This window comes from Chiloscyllium punctatum, chromosome 2, assembly GCF_047496795.1.
Source record: "Chiloscyllium punctatum isolate Juve2018m chromosome 2, sChiPun1.3, whole genome shotgun sequence".
NCBI lineage: Eukaryota > Metazoa > Chordata > Chondrichthyes > Orectolobiformes > Hemiscylliidae > Chiloscyllium > Chiloscyllium punctatum.
Window position 1 is genome coordinate 11,163,694 of NC_092740.1, and position 27,536 is coordinate 11,191,229.

At 44.2% G+C, this 27,536-nt stretch overlaps 1 long non-coding RNA gene across 1 annotated transcript; it reads right to left on the reverse strand.

The window, feature by feature from the left end:
• Window positions 1–6,087: 6,087 nt before the first annotated feature.
• Window positions 6,088–26,845, reverse strand: LOC140492737 (uncharacterized). The gene is made up of 3 exons (XR_011963632.1): window positions 26,669–26,845; window positions 8,584–8,700; window positions 6,088–6,112 (listed from the first exon to the last, which is right to left on the reverse strand). It is a non-coding gene; the product is annotated as an uncharacterized lncRNA (long non-coding RNA).
• Window positions 26,846–27,536: the final 691 nt, after the last annotated feature.

A 27,536-nucleotide genomic window follows, 5' to 3' on the forward strand; every position in this document is an offset into this window, starting at 1 on the left:
CACAGTTAATAGAATGAACTTCGCTAGAAATCACAGACACTCAAATATAAACACAATCAGAAAAGCCACCCTTGAATAACTTGTCATGAGAAACAGATTTGCCTTGGCATCAGAATATGGCTGGCACCCAGGGAACCCAAGGTGTAGTCAGCAGCTGTAACACAGGGAGGGCTGTGCAGACACTGTCAGGAATCACAGTAACAGATCATTCCAGGCAGCTCTGGCTCAGCTTGGAGCAACTAGTCACAGGGCAGGGAGGGAGGGTGTTGGAGATGAGGGGAAAGTGCTTGCAGGGGCTTCCCATCTGCTGTAACTTTGGAGGATATTACAGGGCATGGAAATCTTGGAAAGTGGGGAATGATCAGGAAATCACATTCCCACCCAATGGAAATTCAGCTGCTCGGAGAGCAAGGGAGAAAATAGTAGGATTCACAAAAACATCCTTTTTATCCTCAGCACTCACTGCAAGTGATAACAGTTTAACCTTTCCCTCCATAAAACATTCATTACAACTCAAAGTATCCACTGTGATAAAAATAAGCAACATTTCAGTTTTGCATAAAGATAAATTGCAGGTTAATTTGGGGACGGTGAATCTGGAGCTTGAGATTTACAAACAGCTGGAAAGTGACAAATCCTGCTCAGAAATCATTAACCTGTCATTTACCTCAGTCTATTGGTTACTTTCCAACTCTGAGTGCTCTAGCAGCTTCTCAAAATTATAAATGATAGTAGAAGTTTCTTTCAATACATAAGAAACAAACGACAGGCATTGGGCCACTTCAAACTGATGCTGGAAGCCGAGTGATGGGAGAGAAGGAAATAGAAGGAGAACTTAATAAGTACTTTGCGTCAGTCTTCACAGTAGAAGACATGAGGAATATCCCAACAATTAAAGGGAGTCAGGGGGCTGAGATGAGTATGGTTGCCATTACAGAAGAGAAAGTGCTAGAAAAGCTGAAAGGTCTTAAAATTGATAAATCTCCTGGCCCCGATGGGCTACATCCTAGAGTTCTCAGGAAGGTGGCTGCGGAAATAGCGGATGCGTTGGTTGAGATCTTTCAAAAGTCACTGGAGTCAGGGAACGTCCCGGATGATTGGAAGATCGCTGGTGTAACCCCACTGTTCAAGAAAGGATCAAGACAAAAGATGGAAAATTATAGGCCAATTAGCCTAACCTCGGTTGCTGGTAAAATTCTAGAATCCATCATTAAGGATGAGGTTTCTAAATTCTTGGAAGAGCAGGGTCAGATTCAAACAAGTCAACATGGATTTAGTAAGGGGAGGTCGTGCCTGACCAACCTGTTGGAATTCTTTGAAGACGTGACAAGTAGGTTAGACCAGGGAAACCCAGTGGATGTGGTCAATCTAGACTTCCAAAAGGCCTTTGATAAGGTGCCACACGGGACGCTGCTGAGCAAGGTGAGGGCCCATGGTGTTCGAGGTGAGCTACTGGTATGGATTGAGGATTGGCTATCTGACAGAAGGCAGAGAGTTGAGATAAAAGGTTCTTTTTCGGAAGGGCAGGTGTGTGAGGTGTCAGTGGGGGAGCACTTTGTGGCCAGCGACCATAATTCTATCTATTTTAAAATCGTGATGGAAATGGATAGACCAGATCTAAAAGTTGAAGTTCTAAATTGGAGGAAGGCCAATTTTGACAGTATTAGGCAAGAACTTTCGAAAGCTGATTGGGTGGACAGATGTTCGCAAGTAAAGGGACGGCTGGAAAATGGGAAGCCTTCAGAAATGAGATAACAAGAATCCAGGGAATGTATATTTCTGTCAGGGTGAAAGGGAAGGCTGGTAGGTACAGAGAATGCTGGATGACTCAAGAAATTGAGGGTTTGGTTAAGAAAAAGAAGGAAGCATATGTCAGGGATAGACAGGATAGATCGAGTGAATCCTTAGAAGACTATAAAGGAAGTTGGAGTATACTTAAGAGCGAAATCAGGAGGGCAAAAAGGGGACATGAGATAGCTTTGGCAAATAGAATTAAGGAGAATCCAAAGGGCTTTTACAAATATATTAAGGACAAAAGGGTAACTAGGGAGAGAATCGGGCACCTCAAAGATCAGCAAGGTGGCCTTTGTGTGGAGCCACAGAAAATAGGGGAGATACTAAATGAATATTTACTGTGGAAAAGGATAAGGAAGTTATAGACTGTAGGGAAATAAATGGTGACATCTTGCAAAATGTCCAGATTACAGAGGAGGAACTGCTGGATGTCTTGAAATGATAAATCCCCAGGACCTGATCAGGTGTACGCGAGAACTCTGTGGGAAGCTAGAGAAGTGATTGCTGGGCCTCTTGCTGAGATATTTGTATCATCGATAGTCACAGGTGAGGTACCGGAAGACTGGAGGTTGGAAAACGTGGTGCCACTGTTTAAGAAAGGCAGTAAGGACAAGCCAGAGAACTATAGACCGGTGAGCCTGACGTCGGTGGTGGGCAAGTTGTTGGAGGGAATCCTGAGGGACAGGATGTACATGTATTTGGAAAGGCAAGACTGTTTAGGGATATTCGACATGGCTTTATGCGTGGGAAATAATGTCTCACAAACTTGACTGAGTTTTTTGAAGAAGTAACAAAGAAGATTGATGAGGGCAGAGCAGTAGATGTGATCTATATGGATTTCAGTAAGGCAATCGACAAGGTTCCCAATGTGAGACTGATTAGCGAGGTTAGATCTCATGGAATACAGGGAGAACTTGCCATTTGGATACAAAACTGGCTCAAAGGTAGAAGACAGAGGGTGCTGGAGGAGGGTTGTTTTTCAGACTGGAGGCCTGTGACCAGTGGAGTGCCAAAGGAATATTTGCTGGGTCCTCTAGTTTTTGTCATTTACATAAATGATTTACATGCGAGCATAAGAGGTACAGTTAGTGAGTTTGCAGATGAGATCAAAATTGGAGGTGTAGTGGACAGTGAAGAGGGATACCTCAGATTACAACAGGATCTGGACCAGATGGGCCAATGAGCTGAGAAGTGGCAGATGGAATTTAATTCAGATAAATGCGGGGTGCTGTATTTTGAGAAAGCAAATCTTAGCAGGACTTATACACTAAATGGTAAGGTCCTAAGGAGTGTTGCTGAACAAAGAGACCTTGGAGTGCAGGTTCATTGCTCCTTGAAAGTGGAGTCACAGGTAGATAGGATAGTGAAGAAGGCGTTTGGTATGCTTTCCTTTATTGGTCAGAGTATTGAGTACAGGAGTTGGGAGGTCATGTTGCGGCTGTACAGGACATTGGCTAGGCACTGTTGGAATATTGCGTGCAACTCTGGTCTCCTTCCTATTGGAAAGATATTAGTGAACATTTTGGTGATGGTGACCACAATTCTGTGACTTTCACCTTGGTTATGGAGAGAGATAGGTGCGCACAACAAGGAAGTTTTTACAATTGGGAGAAGGGAAATTACGATGCTGTAAGACAGGATTTGAGGAGCATACGTTGGGAGCATAGGCTGTCAGGGAAGGATGTGGTGGAAATGTGGAACTTTGTCAAGGAGCAGATACGACGTGTCCTTGATATGTATGTACCGATCAGGCAGGAAAGAGATGGTCGTGTGAGGGAGCCTTGGTTGACGAGGGAGATTGAATGTCTAGTAAAGAGGAAGAAGGAGGCTTACATAAGGTTGAGGAAACAAGGTTCAGACAGAGCAGTGGAGGGATACAGGATAGCCAGAAGGGACCTGAAGAAAGGGATTAGGAGAGCTAAGAGAGGGCATGAAAAATCCTTGGCGGATAGGATCAAGGATAACCCCAAGGCATTCTATGCGTATGTGAGAAACCTGAGAATGACGAGAACGAGGGTAGGTCCGATCAAGGACAGTGGTGGGAGACTGTGTATTGAGTCGGAAGAGATAGGAGAGGTCTTGAACAAGTACTTCTCTTCAGTATTTACGAACGAGAGGGACCGTATTGTTGAAGAGGAGAGTGTGAAACGGACTGATAAGCTAGAAGAGATACCTGTTAGGAAGGAAGATGTGTTGGACATTTTGACCAACTTGAGGATAGACAAGTCCCCCGGGCCTGACGGGATATATCCTAGGATTATGTGGGAAGCAAGAGAGGAAATTGCAGTACCGTTGGCAATGATCTTCTCGTCTTCACTGGCAACGGGGGTGGTACCAGGGGACTGGAGAGTAGCGAATGTTGTGCCCCTGTTCAAAAAAGGGAATAGGGATAACCCCGGGAATTACAGGCCAGTTAGTCTTACTTCTGTGGTAGGCAAAGTAATGGAAAGGGTACTGAGGGATAGGATTTACGAGTATCTGGAAAGACACTGCTTGATTAGGGACAGCCAGCACGGATTTGTGAAGGGTAGGTCTTGCCTTACAAGTCTTATTGAATTCTTCGAGGAGGTGACCAAGCATGTGGATGAGGATAGAGCAGTGGATGTAGTGTACATGGATTTTAGTAAGGCATTTGAGAAGGTTCCCCATGGTAGGCTTATACGGAAAGTCAGGAGGCATGGGATAGAGGGAAATTTGGCCAATTGGATAGAAAACTGGCTAACCGGTCGAAGTCAGAGAGTGGTGGTAGATGGTAAATATTCAGCATGGAGTCCAGTTACAAGTGGAGTTCCGCAGGGATCAGTTCTGGGTCCTCTGCTGTTTGTAATTTTTATTAATGACTTAGATGAGGGAGTCGAAGGGTGGGTCAGTAAATTTGCAGATGATACAAAGATAGGTGGAGTTGTGGACAGTGAGGAGGGCTGTTGTCGGCTGCAGAGGGACTTAGATATGATGCAGAGCTGGGCTGAGGAGTGGCAGATGGAGTTCAACCCTGCCAAGTGTGAGGTTGTCCATTTTGGAAGAACAAATAAGAATGCGGAATACAGGGTTAATGGTAGGGTTCTTGGTCAGGTGGAGGAACAGAGGGATCTTGGGGTCTATGTACATAGATCTTTGAAGGTTGCCACTCAGGTGGAGAGAGTTTGTAAGAAGGCCTATGGAGTATTATCGTTCATTAGCAGAGGGATTGAATTCAAGAGTCGTGAAGAGATGTTGCAGCTGTACAGGACTTTGGTTAGGCCACATTTGGAGTACTGTGTGCAGTTCTGGTCGCCTCACTTTAGGAAAGATGTGGAAGCTTTGGAGAGGGTGCAGAGAAGATTTACCAGGATGTTGCCTGGAATGGAGAGTAGGTCGTACGAGGATAGTTTGAGAGTTCTTGGCCTTTTCTCATTGGAACGGCGAAGGATGAGGGGTGACTTGATAGAGGTTTATAAGATGATCAGAGGAATAGATAGAGTAGACAGTCAGAAACTTTTTCCCTGGGTACAACAGAGTGTGACAAGGGGACATAAATTTAAGGTGAAGGGTGGAAGGTATAGGGGAGATGTCAGGGGTGGGTTCTTTACCCAGAGAGTGGTGGGGGCATGGAATGCACTGCCCGTGGGAGTGGTAGAGTCAGATTCATTGGCGACCTTTACGCGGCATTTGGAGAGGTACATGGATGGGTGCTTAATCTAGGATAGAAGTTCGGCACAACATCGTGGGCCGAAGGGCCTGTTCTGTGCTGTATTGTTCTATGTTCTATGTTCTATGTTCTGTGATTCAGAAAAGATATACAAGGGCGTTGCCAGGGTTGGAGGATTTGAGCTATAGGGAGAGGCTGAACAGGCTGGGACTGTTTTCCCTGGAGCGTCGGAGAATTATAGAGGTTTACAAAATTATGAGGGACATAGATAGGATAAATAGACAAAGTCTTTTCCCTGGGGTCGGGTAGTCCAGAACTAGAGGACATAGGTTTAGGGTGAGTGGGGAAAGGTATAAAAGAGACACCTTTTTCACTCAGAGGGTGGTACATGTATGGAATGAGCTGCCAGAGGATGTGGTGGAGGCTGGCACAATTGCAACATTTAAGAGGCATTTGGATGGGTATATGAATAGGAAGGGTTTGGAGGGATATGGGCCAGGTGCTGGCAGGTGGGACTAGATTGGGTTGGGATATCTGGTCGGCATGGATGGGTTGGACCGAAGGGTCTGTTTCCATACTGTACATCTGTATGACTCTATGGCCCAGCGCATTTCTACAACCACGTTTATATCAGTCACTGATGACCTTACCTTTTCAAAGCTGTGGTCGTATCCATTTGCTGTGAACCCCCTAAAGAGATAAAAATGATTCGTAAATATTTTGTTAAATTATGAACAAATTTGCCACATTGTCTCCACAGTTGGATGAGTCTCAAGCAAAACCATCCCTGACCAACAATATATATATTTTGCACGGTTAGATACAGTGATCTCTCGAATCTTATCTGATTGCTAAAGCTTTACTCAGGAGTGTCCTCCTTAGCCCAGTCCAATATCAATAATGGACCAACAATAAAAACAGACGTTGCTGGAAAAGCTCAGCAGGTCTGGCAGCATCTCTGAAGAGAAATCAGAGTTAATTAAATTACCTACAGTGTGGAAACAGGCCCTTCAGCCCAACAAGTCCACACCGACCCGCAACCCACCCAGACCCATTCTCCTACAATTACCCCTTCACCTCACAATACGGGCAATTTAGCATGGCCAATTCACCTGATCTGCATATTTTTGGATTGTGGGAGGAAACCGGAGCACCCGGAGGAAACCCACACAGCTACGGAGAGAAAGGTATTAATATTGTTCTGATGCCAGTTGATGTTATTCCTGGACAAGTCAGGTCCCAGACTGAAACAGGTTTGCTCGAGCATATTTTGAGTTGTTTTTGTTTCTGATGAAATGGTCTCTCTCTGAAAGATAAGCGCACGATGCTGCAGAGTTTGCTGTCATACTATAGCAGAAGCTCATTCCCAAAAGAAATGAAGATAAAACATGTGTCTACTGAAGACATAAGTTCAAAAAAGTTTAAAAATAGAGTTAAACTTTATCGTATTAATGCCAAAATACTTCTTTATAAATTAAAAATAATAAAAGTTCTGTGTCAACCCCAGCACTCATCCCCAGTACAGTACTCAAAAATACATCTTGTTTTATACCCAGAAAGACTACTTGGGCAAGACTAACCCCAGGGTCCCTGTTTCGAACACACTGGGAGATTTAATTTTGATCATAAGCAGTCAATGAGCTAAAGTTCACTTATAAATTATGTGAAGGGAATGGTCAAGAGATACAGTTACAGATATCTGACGAGGAGTAATAGTTAACTGTAAAAAAATTAATGACATTGTCAAACTGAAAGAAAACACAAATATTTACACAAAATAAAGGAACAGGTGAGAAGATTGGACAGGATATAAAAATCATCAATCAAAGGCAACAAAATTCAAAAGGAGGGAAATCTTAATGTCCAGAGAAAGTTAGGCAGTAATGTAAGAGTGGATAGTTAGAGTTTCTTGAGACATTTTGCAGGTATGTTGGTGAGACAGCTGGATTGTGATGTAAAGCATGGATTCAATTACCACATTAGCTGATCTTACTAAAAAGGTCCCACTTTTAAACCTTCAACTCTTACTTGAGATAAGATGATTATCAGGTTAAACACACCACCAGTCATCTGTCTCTCTCTCTCTCTCTGATCAGAGAACACCACTGTGGTCCTCTGGGAATATGGCAACATTACATGAAGATGGTTTAAAAACAACAGGAGTTTGTAGAATTAGTCATGGAAATGGCAATTGCATTAAATGGGTATTTTGCATCAGTCTTCAGGATAAGGGATAAAAATAACATTCCAGATCATTATAAATCTGGAAATGAAAAGGAAGGAGCAACCCAGAAAATTCCAAACACCAGAGAAGTGGTCCTGAGTAAATCATTGATGCTGTGGACTGACAGTTCCCTGAGTCCCTGATGGACTTCATCCCAGGGTCTTTAAAGAGGAGCTGCTGGGAAAATTGAACAATTGCTTTACATTTGCCACGATTCCCAAGGTTCTGGGCTGGTCCCACTGCCTTCAACAATAGCAAATGTAACTCCTGTGTTCAAAAAGAGACTATGTTTTTAATTTGATCAACCAGTGCAAAGGGAGGTCACGAGGTCAGCCCCAAAACAGATCAGTGCCTGAACATAGCCCCCACTGCACAGGCCCGAACAGGAGCCATTGTTACCATTCCACCCCGAAATGTCTGTTACTCAGACTATCTGAGGCACCAGGTTGTCTTTTTGCAGCAAATTAATTTTAACAATAAAAACACGAAAAGGAATTGTTTCAAATTGCAGCTTCCTTTATGTTCCATCGAGATTCTGTACTGAGTGGGAATGAATGGAAAAGGTGTGGTCTGTTGGGATTCTGTCAAATGGAAGTGAATGAGAAGACATTTTGGTGCATTGAGAGTTGACAGTAATGGGGAGAAGAATGGGGATTAATCCATCAGAGTTTAATAGAATGGAGTGGAATGGCCTTGCTTGTGAAACAGCCTCAATCTTCAATCACCCATGAGTCAGACATCAGACAGTGGGTGATGCTATTGAACAGGCCACCTTCACCCACCCTCCACCACCCACCAAAGACAAAGCCAGCGTTTTCAGAGAATGTACTGAAGAGGAGAGAGTCGGTGAGGGAAAATTAATCCAGTGTCATTGTTTATTGCTGTTTCAAAAACAGAACCATATTGTTTTATGAACCTCGTTCTCGACAGAACCCACCTCCTTTCTTCCTGAAGGTGATGAAGATGATGACAATGACGATGAGGAGGAGGAGGAGGATGAGCAGTGGAATGACCAGTGAATATACTGAGACATACTGAGCAGGCTGAGTCTTCACTGTAAAACAGCAAGAACAACATTGGTTAGGAATATCTCAATGTTGCTGCAGTGAAACCTGTAGCAGGGTGATAGAGTGTGAGATTAAATGTACACATTGGGCATTCTTTGACAGAGCAATCCAGTTCATCCCCCTCCCCCTGTCCTTCCCTATAACCCTGTAACTTGCTCCTTTCCGAATACTTATCCCTTGTTTCTGAAAGATGCCCCCGTTGAATCTGTTTCCATCGCCCTGTCAGGCAGTGCTTTCCAGATCAGGACAATTCTTGAAGGAGGCAGCTGCTTAATTCTGTGACACAGAATAGAAGTTTAGATGGATATTTCACATCATTCCACAGGGCAGTTGTTGGATCCGGTGATGACTTGCCCGGTCTCAGCTGGATAATGGGAAGGACAGATTTAGCTCCAGCTACCCCCGGACTGAGGGAGAGAAGAATTGGTAATAGTGACTGTCCTCGGGATTTCGGCACACCAGATGTTGTCATGAAGGAATCAATAACAAATATTGCTGGAGAAACTCTGCAGGTCTGGCAGCCATCTGTGGACAGAACTCAGAATGAAAGTTTTGAGTCCAGTGATCCTTCATCAGAACTGACAGCTGCTAAGGAAAGGTGGTATGGAAACTGTTGACAGGGGATTGTGGGACCGGGGTGGGAGTGGGGGGGAAATGAGTGAGAGGCTGGGTGGAGACTGAGCCCAGAAGGTGAGAAAGACAGTCACATAGACAAAGGGATGCTGAATGGCCCTCCAGGGAGAAAGACAATGTGATAATGGGGACCAGGAAATAGGTGAAAGCAGCTCATGTCATTACCAGGCCAGAGATGTGCTGTAGTGGGATTTGAACCCATGATCTGGGTTTCTGGATTGGTCACCCAGTGACAGTAGCAGAAAACCACCACCTTCCTTTATACCCCATGTGTGAACGCAGGACGAGGTTTGGTTCCACATTGTTGTGTTTCCTCACACAGTCAGATGGACACTGGGGGAACATACTAGCATTGATGGAACTATTCCTGATGAAGGTGTGAACACTTTCATTGTAACCAAGAGGGACACATTAGGCTGTTGCACCTTCCTGCTCGAGGAGATGATCTCAGTGTCAGTATAACTTTGGTGCATTTGGAGATTGAACTGAATGTTCTGAGTGTGTCAATGTCTTTCAATACTGACATCAGAATGAACCTAAAAGAATCAGCACATCAAATTACACTAAACATTTAAAAAATCACATTTCAAACACAAAAGCAAAATATTGCAGATGCTGGGAATTTGAAATAAAAATCAAATAGTCAGCAGGCCAGCTCATACCTGTGGAGAGAAACAGGTTAACATTTTAGTTCAATGACCTTTCACTCGAAAATCAAATTGTAAAAAGTTCACACAATCTGTTCCACCCACACTATCGACCCTTTACAGACTAAAGCTTTCATCATGGTCATTAAGTTATGAGGGTGTGACTGGCTCAGTCAGCCTTTATTGCCCATGCCTCATAGTTAAGAATCAGCCACATTACTGTGGGGTATGGAGTCACATGTAGGCCAGGCCAGGTTAGAATGGCAGTTTCCTTCCCTAAAGGACATCAATGATCCAGATGGGGATTTACAACAATCAACAGTGATCACACAGCCATCTTTAGATTCTTACTTCGACAATTTATTTGATTTCACATTGTACCATCTGCCAAGGTGGGATTTGAACCCTGGTCCCCAGAACATTACCTGGGTCTCTGGATTAACAGTCCAGCAATAATACCATCAGCTGTTGCCTTTATTGCAGAATGATTTCGAACATGTACCAGTAGCCGGGTTTCCTTCAGGATCAGATACTGAGAATCAGGTTCTGACCTGTATTCCACCAGACACAGGTAAGTGGGATTGTCCCTCCCTCTCAGCTGGTTTATCCCAGTCAAGGCGTTTCCCTCCTCTGAGCTCGTACCGATTTCCACCGTGTACAGTTGTCCAAGTTCCCTGTGATTGGGCTCTAAATGTAATGACGTGTTGATAGGGCTCCTTCCTCATCCAGGTAACAGTGGTCAGGGTGTGGGAGCCCCAGCTCCTGAAGATACAGGGTAAAGAGACTAAATCTCCCTCTGTCCCAGTCACCACTGAGACATTTCCCTGAGCAGCTGAGGAAAGGACAAACATCAGAATGGATGAGGTCGGTGCCCAGAAGTTCCAGATTCAATTTTTTACATTTTTTTCAACTTCACAATGAAATGAGTAATTAAATACCTCACACATATTTCTCATGGGTCTGGACCAGGCAATTATAGTTTCCTGAAGGATGCACCGTGTTGAAAATCACTTACGCTCCACCCCCTCATTTTGAGTTTCTCATTCGTGGGATAGTTACAGATTAGTAAATGGACTGAACCTACATGACTTCATTCATTCTGGGCCCAACATCCCTCCCACCTTCACTAAAACCTTTTGTTTTTCGTTCCACAGCCCTATACTTCAGTTGGTGTTCCTTCACACTGTGAAGGAGGGGTGGGGCAGTGGTTAGGAGTTAGACCCATCCTGTACCACATTTATACTTTAATAATCCCATGAAAGAGGTAATCTCCCCCATCTCCATCCTAATTTGAAATAGGTTTCAGATTCACCCACATCCTCTCAGCATCTACTCCCTAAAGACCCCTCAAGATCTTGCAAGTTTCAATAAAGTCACTTCTCAATCTTCAGCAACGAGCAGCCCCCATCTGACTCTGAACCAATCAGGATGGGCAGGTAACAACACTCTGACATTCTCAGCCAATGGGAGGTAGGGAGGTGGCTCTTCACATCTTCTCGGCCAATGAGACCTGAAGTTCCACCATGTGCTCACTCAGTGAGGGATTGGAAGATACTTGCCCTATCTTGTCCTCAGTCAATGCCAATCATTGGATTGACGACAAGAAGGAGGTCATTTTACCCATTGGGTCCTGGTGAGCTCCACATGGAACAATCCAGGTGAGACCCACCCATCTGTTCGAGACCCCCAAGTTCTGCCGGTTCACTTCCTTCAAGGACCTATCAGGTTTAATTCTGAGATCAATGACTGTTTCCACATGCCCCTTCGTTGCTGCTGGTGACTGTCAGTCATCAGTACTCACTGTGTAAACATTTCACTCTCACATTCTCTCTGTACCTCTGCCCCAAAATCTAAGGCCTGCATCCTTGTGCCAACAGCGAATGGATAGACCTTTTACTTGTTTACTTTCTCTTCACTTGTCACTGTCTCAATCAAATCTCCCCTCAATCTCCTTAGCTCCGAGGAGAATGACCCTTGCTTCTCAAAACTTACAACGAAAACCAGTCTCTGATCCCCTCCCTGAAACACCCCAAGCCCATCCCTGGAATAATTTGGGTCACTCTGCACTCTCTCAAGGACATTCACATTCCTCTTAATAGGTGGTGACAGATCTGGACACAATACCCTCATTGAGGCATAGTTGGAGAGTTAACAATGTCCACAGTTGTTCGGCCCCTGGACTGCAAAGTCAGGAATGATGGGGCGTAATTTTCATGTGAAGGCGAGTGTGATGAGAGGGGCTTTGCAGAAACGGTGATGGGAGTTTGGAATGCACTCCCTTGGGAGGGTAATAGAGGTGGAAAACCTGGCAACATTTAAAAAGTATCTGGATGAGCAGTTGAACCATCATAACATTCCTACCAGGGGAAAGCCATAGTGGCCAGGCCTCTGGCACTGAGCCTGGATCTGTGGCTCAGAAGGGAAGGGGGAGAATAGAAAAGTGCTAGTGGTAGGAGACTCAATCATTAGAGGAACGAATTTTGATTTGAAGACAGGAGCTATGTTTAGTAAGTTTGCAGATGACAGCAAAATCGATGATGTCGTGAACAGCGAAGAAGGTTATCTCAGAGGACAACAGGACTTTGATCAGATGAGATGATGGGCTGAGGAATGGCAGATGGAGTTTAATTTAGATAAATGTGAGATGTTACATTTTAGTAGGTGAAACTTAGTGCAGGGCTTACACACTTAATGGTCAGGTCCTGGGGAGTGTTGACGAACATAGAGGTCTTGGAGTGAAAATTCATTGTTCTTTGAAAGTCGAGTCACAGGTAGACAGGGTACTGAAGAGGGTGTTTGGTACGCTTGCTTTTCTTCATCAGTGCATTGAGTATAACAGTTGGGGGGTCATGTTGTTACTCAACAGGTCACTGGTAAGGCCACTTTTGGAATATTGCATTCACCTCTGGTTTCCCTGCGATCGGAAAGGTTTTGTGAAATCAGAAAGGGTCCAGGAAATATATGGGAGGATGTTGCCAGGGTTGGAGTATTTGAATAAAAGGAGAAGCTGAATAGGTTTGGGCTATTTTCCCTGGTGCATCAGAGGCTGAGGGCTGAGCTTTTAGAAGGGGCATGGAGAGGGTGATTCGTCAAGGTCTTTTCCCCAGGGTATGGGAGTCCAAAACTAGAAAATAGACAAGGCCTTTTTCCTGGTGTGGGAAAGTGTAGAACTAGAGGGTATAAGTTTAGGGTGAGAGGGGAAACATTTAAAAGGGACATAAGGGGCAACTTTTTCACACTGAAGGTGGTGCATGTATGGAATGAGATGCCAGAGGAAGTGGTGGAGTTAGGTACAATTACAAAAATTAAAAAGGCATCTGGATAGGTATATGAATAGGAAGGGTTTAGAGAGACATGGCCCAAGCACTGGCAAAAGGGACGAGATTAATTTAGGAAATCTTGTCAGCATGGATGGGTTGGACAGATGGGTATGTTTTCGTGCTGTACATCTCTATGATTCTGTAGACCAATTAGTGAATGTCTGTTATTGGGAAAATGTGAGATCAAAATTAAGATGTCTTGGCAGAACATTTAGAAATGTATAATATGATCAAGCAGAGTCAACATGACTTCATAAAGAGGAAATTATCTTGAAATCTTTGAGGTGGTTACAAGTTGGATAGATAAAAAGGAATTGGTGGATTAGATTAGATTTTTTTTAGATTAGATTACTTACAGTGTGGAAACAGGCCCTTCGGCCCAACAAGTCCACACCGCCCCGCCAAAGCGCAACCCACCCATACCCCTACATCTACCCCTTACCTAACACTACGGGCAATTTAGCATGGCCAATTCACCTAACCTGCACATCTTTGGACTGTGGGAGGAAACCGGAGCACCCGGGGATGTTTCATATGTTTTTAGAAGATATTTCAGAAGATGTAACAGATTAAACTCCTTAATGCGATTAGATTCTATGGTGCTGGTGGTACTATACGAACATGGATAGAGAATTGACTGACTGATAGAAAACAGAGAGTTGGGATAAGGCAGGAGTGATATCCAGCCTGCAAACTGTAATTAGTGGTGTATCACAGGATCTGAGATGGGGCCACATTTACTATAATATACATTAATGATTTGGATGAGGTCAGTGAATGAGGTCAGTGTAGCCAAGTTTGCTGATGACAAAAATGTAGGTGAGAAGGCAAGTGATGATGATGAAACAAAGAAGCTGCAAAGAAATGTCGACAGTTAAATAAGTGGGAAAAACTTGGCAGTTGGAATATAATGTGGAAAAAGTAAGGTTATACATTTGGCACAAAGAAAAGAGAGGCTGAATATAGTGAAACAGAGAAAGCCTGCAGAAAGTTACAGAACAGAAGAATATGGAGGTTTTTCAAAAACATTCAGCAGAGAGTAGGGAAGGTCAATGGAATGCTGACCTTTATTTCAAATGGAATCGAAGTTTAAAGTGGGGAGGTTTTACCAGACACTAGTTAGCTCACAGCTGGAATATTGTGGATAGTTTTGGTCCCTTATCAAAGGAAAGTGAAACTGGCATTGGAGGCAGTCCAGAGAAGATTCAATTAGTTGATGCCAGGTCGGGAGGGGCTGTCTTATGGGCAGCGTTTGACAAGATTGAGCCTGTACTTGATGGATCACAGAAGAATGAAGAGTGACCAAACTGAGACATTAAAGATGCTTCGGGTGCTTGATAAGGTGGATGCAGCGTGGTTGTCCCCCTTGTCAGGAACAGAGAGCATCAGCTCACAATGAGGGGTTACACATTTCAGATGAGAGGAATGTTTTCTCTGAGTGGGTAGTGAATCTCTGGGCTACTTTACCACAGACAGCAGTTAATGTTGGGTCATTAAGTATAGCCAAGGCTGAGATAGACAAATTTTTAATCATTCATGGAATCGAGAATTGTGAAGATAAAGCAAGTATGGGGAATTGACGTTTGTCATCTCAGTCACGATCTCATTGAATGTGGAACAGACTCAATGGGCTGAATGGCCTTCTACTGTTCCTATGTCTTATGGGCTACCTGCCTCAGTTCTCAACACCTCCATTTCTGAAACCTGTAAATCCCATTTGCTTTTCCAACCACATTCTCAATATGTCCTGACATCTTCAAAAACCGATGCACTCTGACCACCGACTTCCTTTATCCAGATCCATCCTTGAGATCCCTGTCATTGACTCCATATTGCCCATAGGGAACATGGAACCAGGTGGATCTTGGAGCTTGCATCCTTGGTGATATTTTCTCTGGTCCTGACCTCAGAACACTGAAGCCAGTTTGAACACAACAAATTAGGGAGTTGATGGGAGACTCTGGGAAGTTTAAGACACAGTGGTGGAATGGTCCATAAATCCCAGCCTCATTTCTCTCTCTCTCCTTCTCACTGACTCCTGCCTGAGACCAAGTGAAAGAGCCCAAGAAAAGGAGCCAACCCGAGTGCTCCCGGTCCAGGTGGACACTGTTCCCATTGAGCTATCGGGACAGTGACACCATCCAAACATTGTTCCTTCCCTTCAACTTCCTACGTTGTTGGAGGCTTTGTTTGAAAACTATCAATATTGCGCTCCACACGACACTGATAGGGACCAGCATCCTCCTGGCTCAGTCCCTCCATCATTACTGAGACAACTTTGTTGGTGAGACTCCCCACAAATCTGAATCAATTCCCACAGTCCCGCTGTCTCACATTCTCACACAGCTCACCCTGGGAATGGTCTGGACCAGGATATGTACAGGTAAAGATAGCTCCTGTGCCAGATTTAATCCGTATGATGGATCCGGTCACTGTGAGGTGAGTGTCAGGGTAGGTGAAGCTGCAGGGTAAGACAGCGGAGCCTCCTTCCTCAGCCCTCACTCCATCCACGACTGTCATTGACCAATCAAGGGCCAATCAAGGACAGTAGTGGGAAGTTGTGTGTGGAGTCAGAGGAGACAGGGGAAGCACTAAATGAATACTTTTCAACAGTATTCACTCTAGAAAACGACAATGTTGTCGAGGAGAGTACTGACATCCAGGCCACGAGACTAGGTGGGATTGAGGTTCACAAGGAAGAGGTGTGAAAATAGATAAGTCCCCTGGTCCGGATGGGATTTATCCTGGGATCCTCTGAGAAGCCAGGAAGGAGATTGCCGAGCCTTTGACATTGATCTTTAAATCGTCATTGTCTACAGGAATAGTGCCAGAAGACTGGAGGATAGCAAATATGGTTCCCCTGTTCAAGGAGGGGAGTAGAGACAACCCTGGTAATTATAGACCAGTGTGCCTTACTTCAGTTGTTGGTAAAGTGTTGGAAAAGGTCATAAGAGTTAGGATTTATAATCATCAAGAAGAGAATAATTAGATTAGGGATAGTCAGCACGGTTTTGTGAAGGGTAGGTCGTGCCGCACAAACCTAATTGAGTTCTTTGAGAAGGTGACCAAACAGGTAGATGAGAGTAAACCGGTTGATGTGGTGTATATGGATTTCAGCAAAGCGTTCGTTAAGATTCCCCACAGTAGGCTATTGCACAAAATGCGGAGGAATGGGATTGTGGGAGATAAAGCAGTTTGGATCAGTAATTGGCTTGCTGAAAGAAGACAGAGTGTGGTGATTGACGGGAAATGTTCATCCTGGAGTCCAGTTATTAGTGGTGTACTGCAAGGGTCGGTGCTGTTCATCATTTTTACAAATGACCTGGATGAGGGCGTAGAAGGGTGCGTTAGTAAATTTGCAGATGACACTAAGGTGGAGTTGTGGATAGTGACAAAGGATGTTGTAGATTACAGAAAGACATAGATAAGCTGCACAGATGGGCTGAGAGGTGACAAATGGAGTTTAATACGGACAAGTGTGAGGTGATTCACTTTGGTCGGAGTAACCGGAATGCAAAGTACTGGGCTAATGGTAAGATTCTTGGTAGTGTAGACGAGCAGAGAGATCTCAGTGTCCATGTACACAGATCCTTGAAAGTTGCCACACAGGTTGACAGGGTTGTTAAGAAGTTATACAGTGTTTTAGCTTTTATTAATAGAGGGGTCGAGTTCTGGAACCATGAGGTTATGTACAAAACTCTGGTGCGGCCGCACTTGGAATATTGTGTACAATTCTGTTCACCACATTATAAGACGGATGTGGAGACTTTGGAAAGGGTGCAGAGGCGATTTACTAGGATGTTGCCTGGTATGGAGGGAAGGTCTTATGAGGAAAGGCTGAGGGACTTGAGGCTGTTTTCGTTAGAGAGAAGAAGGTTGAGAGCTGACTTAATAGAGAGACATAAGGTAATCAGAGGGTTAGATAGGGTGGACAGGGAGAACCTTTTTCCAAGTATGGTGATGGCGAGCACGAGGGGGCATAGCTTTAAATTCAGGGGTGATAGATATAGGACAGATATCAGAGGTAGTTTCTTCACTCAGAGAGGAGTAAGGGTATGGAATGCTTTGCCTGCAACGGTAGTCGATTCGCCAGCTTGAAGTGCATTTAAGTCGTCATTGGACAAACATATGGACGTACATGGAATAGTGTAGGTTAGGTGGGCTTCAGATTGGTATGACTGGTCGGCGCAATATCGAGGGCCGAAGGGCCTGTACTGCGCTGTAATGTTCTATGTTCTAAGTTCTAACCCTTAGCAGACACCGCTGTGAGGAGAAAGACAGGGAGAGAGAGGATATGAACACAGCACTGGGACAGATATCAGTGTGTGGGACTGAAACTTGGAGACTCTATTCTGAGTATGTTATATAGTAAGAATAGGGTTCGCAGCTATAATGAGAGGTAGTGAACAAATAGTAATGTAAATTCATGAGCAATGCAATACACTGGGGACAGAGTTTCAGTTCCCACCATGGCAGCTGCTGGAAATTCAATTCAGTTATTACATCAGGAATTAAACACCAGTCTAATGGGAACCATGAAACCATGATCAATTTTGGAAAAAATTCATCTGGTTCACTGACGTTCTTTAGAGAAGGGAAATACCGTCCTTACCCAGTCTGACCTGCATGTGACTCCAGTCCCACAACAACAGATTAGACTCCGAAACTCCCACATCAATGGCAAAGGGAGACACTGAGTTGGACAAAACCAGTACAAAATGTGAAAGGAAAGTTATAGGTATGTGCAGCATAGAATCAGACCCTTCAGTCCAACTTGTCCATGCCCATCAGATATCTTGAATATCTTTTCTGAACTCTTTTGAGTTTCTCAGCATCTTTCCTACAGCAGGGAGGCCAGAAATGAATGGAGTATTCCAAAAGTGTCTAACCAGCATCCTGTACAGCCATGACAAGACCTCCTCATTCCTATACTCAGTGCATTCAACAATAAAGGTGAGTTTACCAAATGCTTCCGTCATTAACCAGTCTAACCTTTGACTCCACTTTCAAAGAACTGTGAACCTGCACTCCAAGGTCTCTTTGTTTGGCAACACTCCCCAGTACCTTATCAGTAAGTGTATAAATCCTGCCCTGATTTGCCTTAACAAAATGCAACACCTCAAATTTATCTAAGTTAAACTCCATCTGCCACTCCTCAGCCCATTGGCCCCTCTGATCCAAGTCCCATTCTACACTGAGATAACCCTCTTTGCTGTCAACTCCACCTCCAATTTTGGTGTCATCTGGAAACTTACTGACCATTTCTCTGATATTCCCATCCAAGCCATTTATATAAATGACAATAAGCAGTGGATCCAGCCCCGATCCTTGCAGCACACCGCTGGGAACAGGCCTCCAGTCGAAAAAGCAATCCTGCGCCACCACACTCTGTGTCCTATCTTCAAGCCAGTTATGTATCTAAATGGCTAGTTCCCCCTGTATTCCACGTGATCTCACCTTGTTAACCAGTCTATCATGCAGAACCTTGTCAAAGACCTTGCTGAAGTCCATTGAGGCCATGTCCACCACTCTCCATTCATCAATCATCTTCATCACTCCTTCATAAAACTCAATGAGTCATGCTCTGTCTGAACATGTCCTACTGCTCTACACATTATCAGGAGCTACACAAATGGACAAGAATCCCAGTAGGATCACCCTAACACCCAAAGTGCCTGACAGACTGCTCCTCAGGACAGAAGTGAGCCACACCAGGATTCTTCAGTAACAGTTAAAATAATTCCATTAATTAATAATTCCAGTAATAAGAACAGTGAAAGAAAAGGATTTTTAATTAATGCTCCTGAACTGCGCCCCTTCAAAACCACACACACACACACACACACACAGACAACCACAATTAAGACAGAGAAAAGATAAATCATTTCTATTTCGACCATGAGTGCAAAAAGAACATAGACAGGGTAACAGGCTAAACAAAATGCTGAAAATAAAAGTCCTGACCACAAGATGGAAGGATTGCTCTCTCTCACAGTCCTTGTGTTGTTTCACAGCAATGAGATGCTGTGTTCTGGACAGTGATGGGCATACTTCAAATCCAACGGCCAATCAGGTGAACTCAGGACTTTTCTTTCCAGATTACTTGTGGTTTCTCTGCTTTTCTCTACAGTGATGGGGGAGAGGCAGAGCTGGCTGCTTTCACTCTGTAGGCTCTAGATACTTTACACTTTCAGACACTCCAGGAACGTATAGCTTTGTTACAGCACAGTTCAACCAATCAGACAGCAGTTGCTAAGCAGAATTTTCTTAACTCGAAACATTATGATGAAGTCCAATGGCATCAGGTCAAACATGAGCAAGGGAATCTCCGGATGACTACCCACTGCCACAATCCCCCCACTCCCAGGCTTCCGATCATGTTTATCATCATTTGGAGGAAGCACTTTGGTCAACACTGGCACAGAATGTACTCTGGGTGGGAGACGTCACTGTCCAACACCAAGACAGACTCAGCAGCTTTCCTACTGCCTGAGCTGGTGGAATCTGAAATGACATAGCTCTTGGACTGGGTCTGTGGCGGGTGGTGAGGGAACCAACAAGAGAGAAAAGCTTGACCTTGTCCTCAGCCGTCTATCTGCCTATTATAGGATTGGGAGGAGTCACTACCACACAGTCCCATGGAGACAAAGTCCCATCATCACATTGAGGTACATCCCCATCATGTATGGCACTAGCCCTGTGTTAAATAGGACAGACTTTGAACAGATCGAGCAAATCAGTTCTGGGATCCCTGAGACACTGTGGGCCATCAGTACAGCAGAATTGGGCTGTAACACAATCTGTAAACCCATGGACTGTAATATTCCCCCACTCAGCCATTAACATCAAGTCAGGACATCAATCCTGGTTCAATGAACAATGCAGGAGGGGATGCCAGGAACAGCACCATCAAACCTGAAAATGAGATGTCAGCTATAAAACAGGGTTACTTCCGTGTCAAACAGCATGAGCAGCAATTGATGCTCTGGGGTAAGTGATTCCACTGTCAGTGCATCAGATATAAGCTCAGCAGACCTGTCACATGCAGTTATGAATGGTTGAGGACAATTAAGCAACTAACAGGAATATGAGTCTCCACAAATATCCCCATCCTCAATGAGGGGGAGCCCTGCTCATTAGTGCAAATGTTAGGGCTGAAGGATTCCCAAATCACTTGACCCAGAAGATGTCCCCAGCATCACAGATGATTCCTTACCCAGCCGCCAAATATAATTCAGTGGGTCAGCATTCACATGTAGATAGGGCTAGGGACAGATATCATGGGACCTAGTGCTGTTCCTCACACAGCCCCTGACCCAACCTCCAGGACCCATACTCGCTTCCACTGACCTGACACAGTGAACACCCTTCTTCAATACTGATGTACTGTCAACCCCTGTCCTGGAGACCTGACCAAGTAAGGATGGCAGAGACAAAAACAGAAATTGTGGGAAAAACTCAGCAGGTACAGTGGCATCTCTGCAGAGAAAGTAGAGTTAATGTTTTGGGTCCAGTGACACTTCTTCAGAAATAAAATGATCAAAAACAGTGGACCGAGAGGAGTGTGGATCTTGCAGCTGCTCCTGAGATTCAGATTTATTTCCAGATTTACTTTCAGATTTCTTACGTTTATTAAATTTCAGTCAGAAAAGCTTTTCATTTGATTCATTTTTAGCTCTTTTCTCGTCAAAAATGCCAAAGAAGCAAAACAAACTGACACAATTTTTTATGAAATGGAGTTTTCTCAATGGAAGTTTTGGACAGGCCCACATGTGGACTGTTCAGTCTTTTTCTACTATGAAATTATGAGAGAGATGTTTTAAACTCACTGAAGCAATTTTTTTTTAAATTGCTGAGGAATGTTTTGTTTCAAACCAAGTTGTAGTTTACACACCTCTTGGACAGGCTGACACGTGGGATTTTACTTTTAATCATTGATAGCTGTCTGCTGGACCACTTGTGCTTAATATTAACTCTTCAGATAAAGAAATGTAGTTTATTTGAGAGTTAAGATGTGAGTGTGAGTTGCTTCTTTTTAGACTTAATGACATTGAGGGCATCCAAGAGACACAGAGTTAGATGGCCAGTAGATTTCGAGAGGTGATAACACAGCAGGATCAGTCAGATAGAAGGATGACTGTCATGAAAGGTAAGAAGGTAGTTCAGAAATCTCTCATCCTGTTGAAAGGATAATCTCTCAGAGGAAATTAGAAGGGACAGTCAAATCTTGGGCTGTAAGAATGTATCTTATGTTTGAAGGGGTTTGACAAAATTTAAAAGAATAATTGTTGTCGGTGATTCTAATGTCAAGGACACAGACAGGAGGTTCTGCAGCAGTGAGCATGAATCTAGGATATTATACTGTTTTCTTGGTTCTAGGATTAAGGACATTACAAAATGTTTGACACATACTGTTAAAGGGAAGAGTGAGATACTGGAAGTTTTTGTACATGTTGATGGGAATGACATAGTTAGGGAAAGAATAAAGGCTTTACAAAGTGAATATCAGTGGTTAGGGAGAAGATTTAAAAAACAGACCCTCAAAAGTAATAATCTCTGGTTTACTCCCAGGGCCAAGCTCAGATGAGGGAACAAAAGGATAAAGGAGACAAATCAATGGCTGAAGAGGTGGAGTAATGTTCAGGGATTCAGATTCTTGGATCACTGCGATCTCTTCTGAGTCAGAAAAGACCGTTCACAAAGGATGGTTTTAACTGTAATGCTTTCGAGAACAACAGGTAAATAAAGAGATTGAGGTTCCAGTCAGGGATAAAAAAGAATCATATACTAAATATAAACAACTGGGTGCAAATGTATCTCTTGCACTGTATAATGAGTGTCAGAACATTCATAAGAGGGAGATCAGGAAGTCAAAGAAAAGATATGGGATAGCCTCAGCAAATAAGGTTAAGGATAATCCAAAGGGATTCTATAAGTACATTAAGACCAAGACAGCAACAAGAGATAGAGTGTAAGTCTCCTTAAAAAACAAAGAGATTGCCTTTGTGTTTTAGATTCCCTACAATGTGGGCGGCACGGTGGCACAGTGGTTAGCACAGCTGCCTCACAGCGCCAGAGACCCAGGTTCAATTCTACGCCTCAGGCGACTGTTTGTGTGGAGTTTGCACATTCTCCCCGTGTCTGCGTGGGTCTCCTCCGGGTGCTCCGGTTTCCTCCCACAGTCCACAAAATGTTCAGGTTTGGTGAATTGGCTAAGCTAAAATTGACCGTAGTGCTAGGTGAAGGGGTAAATGTACGTGAATGGGTCTGGGTGGGTTGCGCATCGGCGGGTCAGTGTGGAGTTGTTGGGTCAAAGGGCCTGTTTCCACACTGTAACAAATCTAATCTAATCTAATGTGGAAACAGGCCCTTCAGCCCAACAAACCGTCATCGACCCTCGAAAGAGTAACCCACCCAGACCCATTTCCACTGACTAATGCACCTAACACTATGGGCAACGTAGCATGGCCAATTCACCGAACCTGCACATCTTTGGACTGTGGGAGGAAACCCTCACCACACAGGGAGAACATGCAAACTCCAGCTGCCTGAGGCTGGAATTGAACTCAGGTCCCTGGTGCCACTGCTAACCACTGAGCCATCATGCCACCCCTCAGGAGATGGGAGAGATATCAAATGAATATTTTGTGTCAGTTTTTACTGTGGAGAAAGAAGTGGAGGCTAGAGAACTCTGAGAAATAAATATTGACATTTTGAAAACAGCTTGTATTACAGAAGAGGAATTGTTAGAGGTGTTCGAAAATATAAATATAAATCTCTGAGACGTGATCTACTCAATCCCAGGACATTGTCAGAAGTGAAGAGGAAATTGCTGGGCCCCCTGCAGGAACATTTGTATCATCCATAAATAACAGTCAGGTGCTGAATGACTGGAGAGTGGCTCATGTTCAAGCAGGAATGTCAGGAGAAGCCTGGGAACTTCAGACCTGGGAGTCTGACTTCGGTGGTGAGGAAGTTGTTCTGAAAGTTTGGATTTATATGCATTTGGAGAGGCAAGGAATGATTCGGGACAGTCAGCATGGTTTTGTGCAAGGGATATCGTGTCTCACAAACTTGATGGAGTTTTTTGAAAAAGTAAACAAGAAAATTGATGAGAGCAGAGGGGTTAACATTGTTTACTTAGACTTTGGTAAATCCTTTGACAAGGCTCCGCATGGTAGACTAATTAGTGAAGTTAGATCCCATGGGATTCAGGGTGAGCTTGGCAAGTGGATGCACAATTGGCTGAAAGGCAGAAGACAGAGAGTGACGGTGGAGGGAGGGTTTTGTTCTGGAGGCCTGTGACCAGCAGTGATCCACGGGGATCAGTGCTGGGCCCACTTTGTTCAGTCATTTATATGAACAATTTCGAAGAGACGACAAAAAGCATGTTTTGCAAGTTTGTGGTTGATACCAAAATTGATAGAATATTGAACAGTGAAGAAGGTTATCTTTGAATACAAAAAGATCTGAGTCAAATGTGTCAATGGGCTGAAGAGTGACAGGAGTTGGGATGTTATGTTCAGGTTGGACAGGATGCTGGTGAGGCCTCTATTGTGTCCAGTTCTGGTCACCCTGTCATTGCAAGGATATCATTGAGCTGGAGAAGAGATTTACCAGGATGTTGCAAATAAAGCAGGCCTTGAGTTATCGGAAGAGTACGGAGCGACAAGGACATTTCTCACTGGAGCGTACAAGGTTGAGAGGTGACCTTATTAAGATCGATAAAAGCATGAGGAATATAGATAAGGTGAACGGCAGGTGTCTTTTTGCTCAGGTGGGAGATTTCAAGAGTCAGACATATTAGATTACTTCCAGTGTGGAAACAGGCCCTTCGGCCCAACAAGTCCACACCACCCCGCCGAAGCGTAACCCACCCATACCCCTACATCTGCATCTACATCTACATCTACCCCTTACCTAACACTATGGGCAATTTAGCATGGCCAATTCACCTGGCCTGCACATCTTTGGACTGTGGGAGGAAACCGGAGCACCCGGAGGAAACCCACGCAGACACGGGGAGAACGTGCAAACTCCACACAGTCAGTCGCCTGAGGCGGGAATTGAACCCGAGTCTCAGGTGCTGTGAGGCAGCAGTGCTAACCACTGTGCCACCGTGCCACCCACATATCTTTAAGGTGACAGAAGAAAGATTTTAAAAAGACATAAGGAAGGAGGCTGAGGGGTGACCTTATAGAGGTTTACAATATTACTTGAGGCATGGATCGGATAAATAGGCAAAATCTTTTCCCTGGGGTCGGAGAGTCCAGAACTAGAGGGCATAGGTTTAGGATGAGAGGGGAAAGATATAAAACAGACCTAAGGGGCAACCTTTTCACGCAGAGGGTGGTATGTGTATGGAATGGGCTGCCAGACGAAGTGGTGAAGGCTGGTACAATTTCAACATTTAAGCGGCATTTGGATGGGTATATGAATAGGAAGGGTTTGGAGGGATATGGGCCGGGTGCTGACAGGTGGAACTAGATTGGGTAGGGATATCTGGTCGACATGGACGGGTTGGACCGAAGGGTCTGTTTCCATGCTGCACATCTCTATGACTCTATGCCTCTAAGGGGCAGTTTTATTTTACAGAGAGAGTGGATTATGTGGAATGAACTTCCAGAGAAATTGCTGGATGTGGGGACAGTTACAACGTTTAAAAGGCATTTAGATAATTTCATGAAAAAGAAATGTTTGGAGGGATATGTACAAAGCGCAGGCAGGTGGGACTACTTTAGTTTGGGATTATGGTCAGCATGGACTCGTTGAACTGAAGGGTCTGCTCCTGTGCTGTATGATTCTATAACTGATTATAGCTGGGAAAAGGTTGGTATAGAGGCTGAAGATGGGGAGGGGGGTGAGGGGGCAGGAGTAAACACTCAGTGGAAACAGACCCCAGACAGAGAGAAAAGCAATTGGACAGACAATTGAAAGGGGAAAGGTCAGCCTGGGAGAATGAACAGCTGCTGATGGAGACCATTCGTCACTGACAATGGATTGTTTTGGTGGTAGCCCATGTGATGACAAGGCCTGGTGTGTGGGGGTTGGGGGAAGGAGGTAGGAAAAGGTGCTGAGGCCGTAAAATTATTCACCTCAATATTGAGTCCAGAAGGTCACTGGGTCCCAAAACGTGGTGTGTGGAAATGGCAGGCAACTGGATGCTGATAATCATTTTTGTGGGCAGAACATTTCTGTTCTGCAAAGTAATCACCCAGTCTGTGTTTTGTTTCCCAATACAGAGTTAGGAGTGGACTGTGCAGAGTTGGTGGATTATGAGCAGCCCTGAGTCTGTGTGAGGTGGTGCTGATGGAGAGAGAGGGCTCAAGATTGTGCATATGGCAACACATGACACTGAGTGTGCATTGCAGATTTCATTCCCTAAATCAAGTTGCTATATTATTACCAGACCATGGGCTGCTTTCTCTTGAGAGAGAGAGAGAGAGAGAGAGAGAGAGAGACAACTGGTGGTGGTTTAACCTGAGGGCCACCACACCTCAGTGAGGGGAGAGTTGAGAAGGAGGGTCCTTCATGGTCACCTGAGCCAATGTGGGGATTGAACCCACACTGTTGGCATCACACTGCTTTGCAAACCAACCGTCCAGCTAACTGATCCAAAACCCAGATTCCCGAAAGTGTATGATTGAATCAGATCGGCTTTTCCAAATCTCAACAATGGTCACATGCAACCATTAGGTTAGTTTTTTTTTAAAATCTTGATTTAAAAAAATTCACCTGCTGCGGTGGGATTTGAACCCATGGCCCCAGCATTGGGTGTCTGGATTTGTCACCCAGTGACAGTAACAGTGCACCACCAACTCCTGGTATAACCCAAGGCTGAATGCAGGGCTAGGATAGGTCCCACATGGCTGGGATTTCTCACACAGTCAGATGGACACTGGGGGAATGTACTTGCATTGATGGAACTATTCCTGATGAAGGTTGGAACCAAGAGGGACACATTAGTCTGTAGCACCTTCCTGTTCAAGGAGATGATCTTAATGTCAGTATAACTTTGGGTCATTTGGAGATTGAACTAAATATTCTGAGTGTGTCAATGTCTTTCAATACTGACATCAGAAGCACCGAAAAATACCAGCACATCATAGTACATTAAATATTTTTAAAAATTTGAAACCAAAAGCTAAAACACTACAGATGCTGGACATTTTAAATCAACATCAAAATGCTGCAAACACTCAGCAGGGCAGACAATACCGATGGAGAGAAACAGGGTTAATGTTTTAGTTCCATGTCCTTTCAGCAGAAAATCAAATCACAAAACATTCACAGAATCTGTTCCACTCTCATTGTGCACCTTCTACAGGCTAAAGAATGTGTGAACGGTTTCTTACCGTGTACCAGCAACCGAGTCTCTTTCTGGATCAGATACAAAAGATTTTGTCTTGACCTGTATTCCACCAGACACAGGTAAGTGTGATTGTCCCTCACCCTCAGCTGGTTTATCCTGGTCGAGGCATTTCCCTCCTCTGGGTTCCCGATGAGCTCATACCGATTTCCACCATATCCAGTTGTCCAATTTCCCTGTGATTGGGCTGTAAATGTAACGATGTGTTGGTAGGGCTCCTTCCTCATCCAGGTAACAGTGGTCAGGGTGTGGGAGTCCCAGCTCCTGAAGATACAGGGTAAAGTAACTGAATCTCCCTCTGTCCCAGTCACCACTGAGACATTTCCCTGAGCAGCTGAGGAAAGGACAAACATCAGAATGGATGAGGTCAGTGTGCAGAAGGTCTTATTTCAATATGTTACATTCCTTTCAACTTCACAATAAAATGAACAATTAAAGACTCCACTCATATCTCTGACAGGTCTGTGCTGGACATTCCCCAAGAAGAGTCACCCTGATCAAAATGTCTCCTCGCCACTCAATTTGAAAACCTTGATTACAAGATTCAGAATCAGACATCACCAGGTTATAGTCCGACAGGTTTAATTTGAAGCACTAGCTTCCGGAGCGCTGCTCCTTCATCAGGTGATTGTGGAGTATAAGATTGTAAGACACAGAATTGACAGCAAATGTTTACAGTGTGATGTAACTGAAATTATATTTTGAAAAAGACCAGGATAGTTTGTTAAGTCTCTCGTCCGTTAGAGTGACCATGTTGGTTTCAGTTCTTTTAGATGTAAATCACAATTTTCTTTTAAAAGTTACATTCACGAGTGAACTTTAACAATTGGTGTTTGTCAGCCCAGATAATGTAT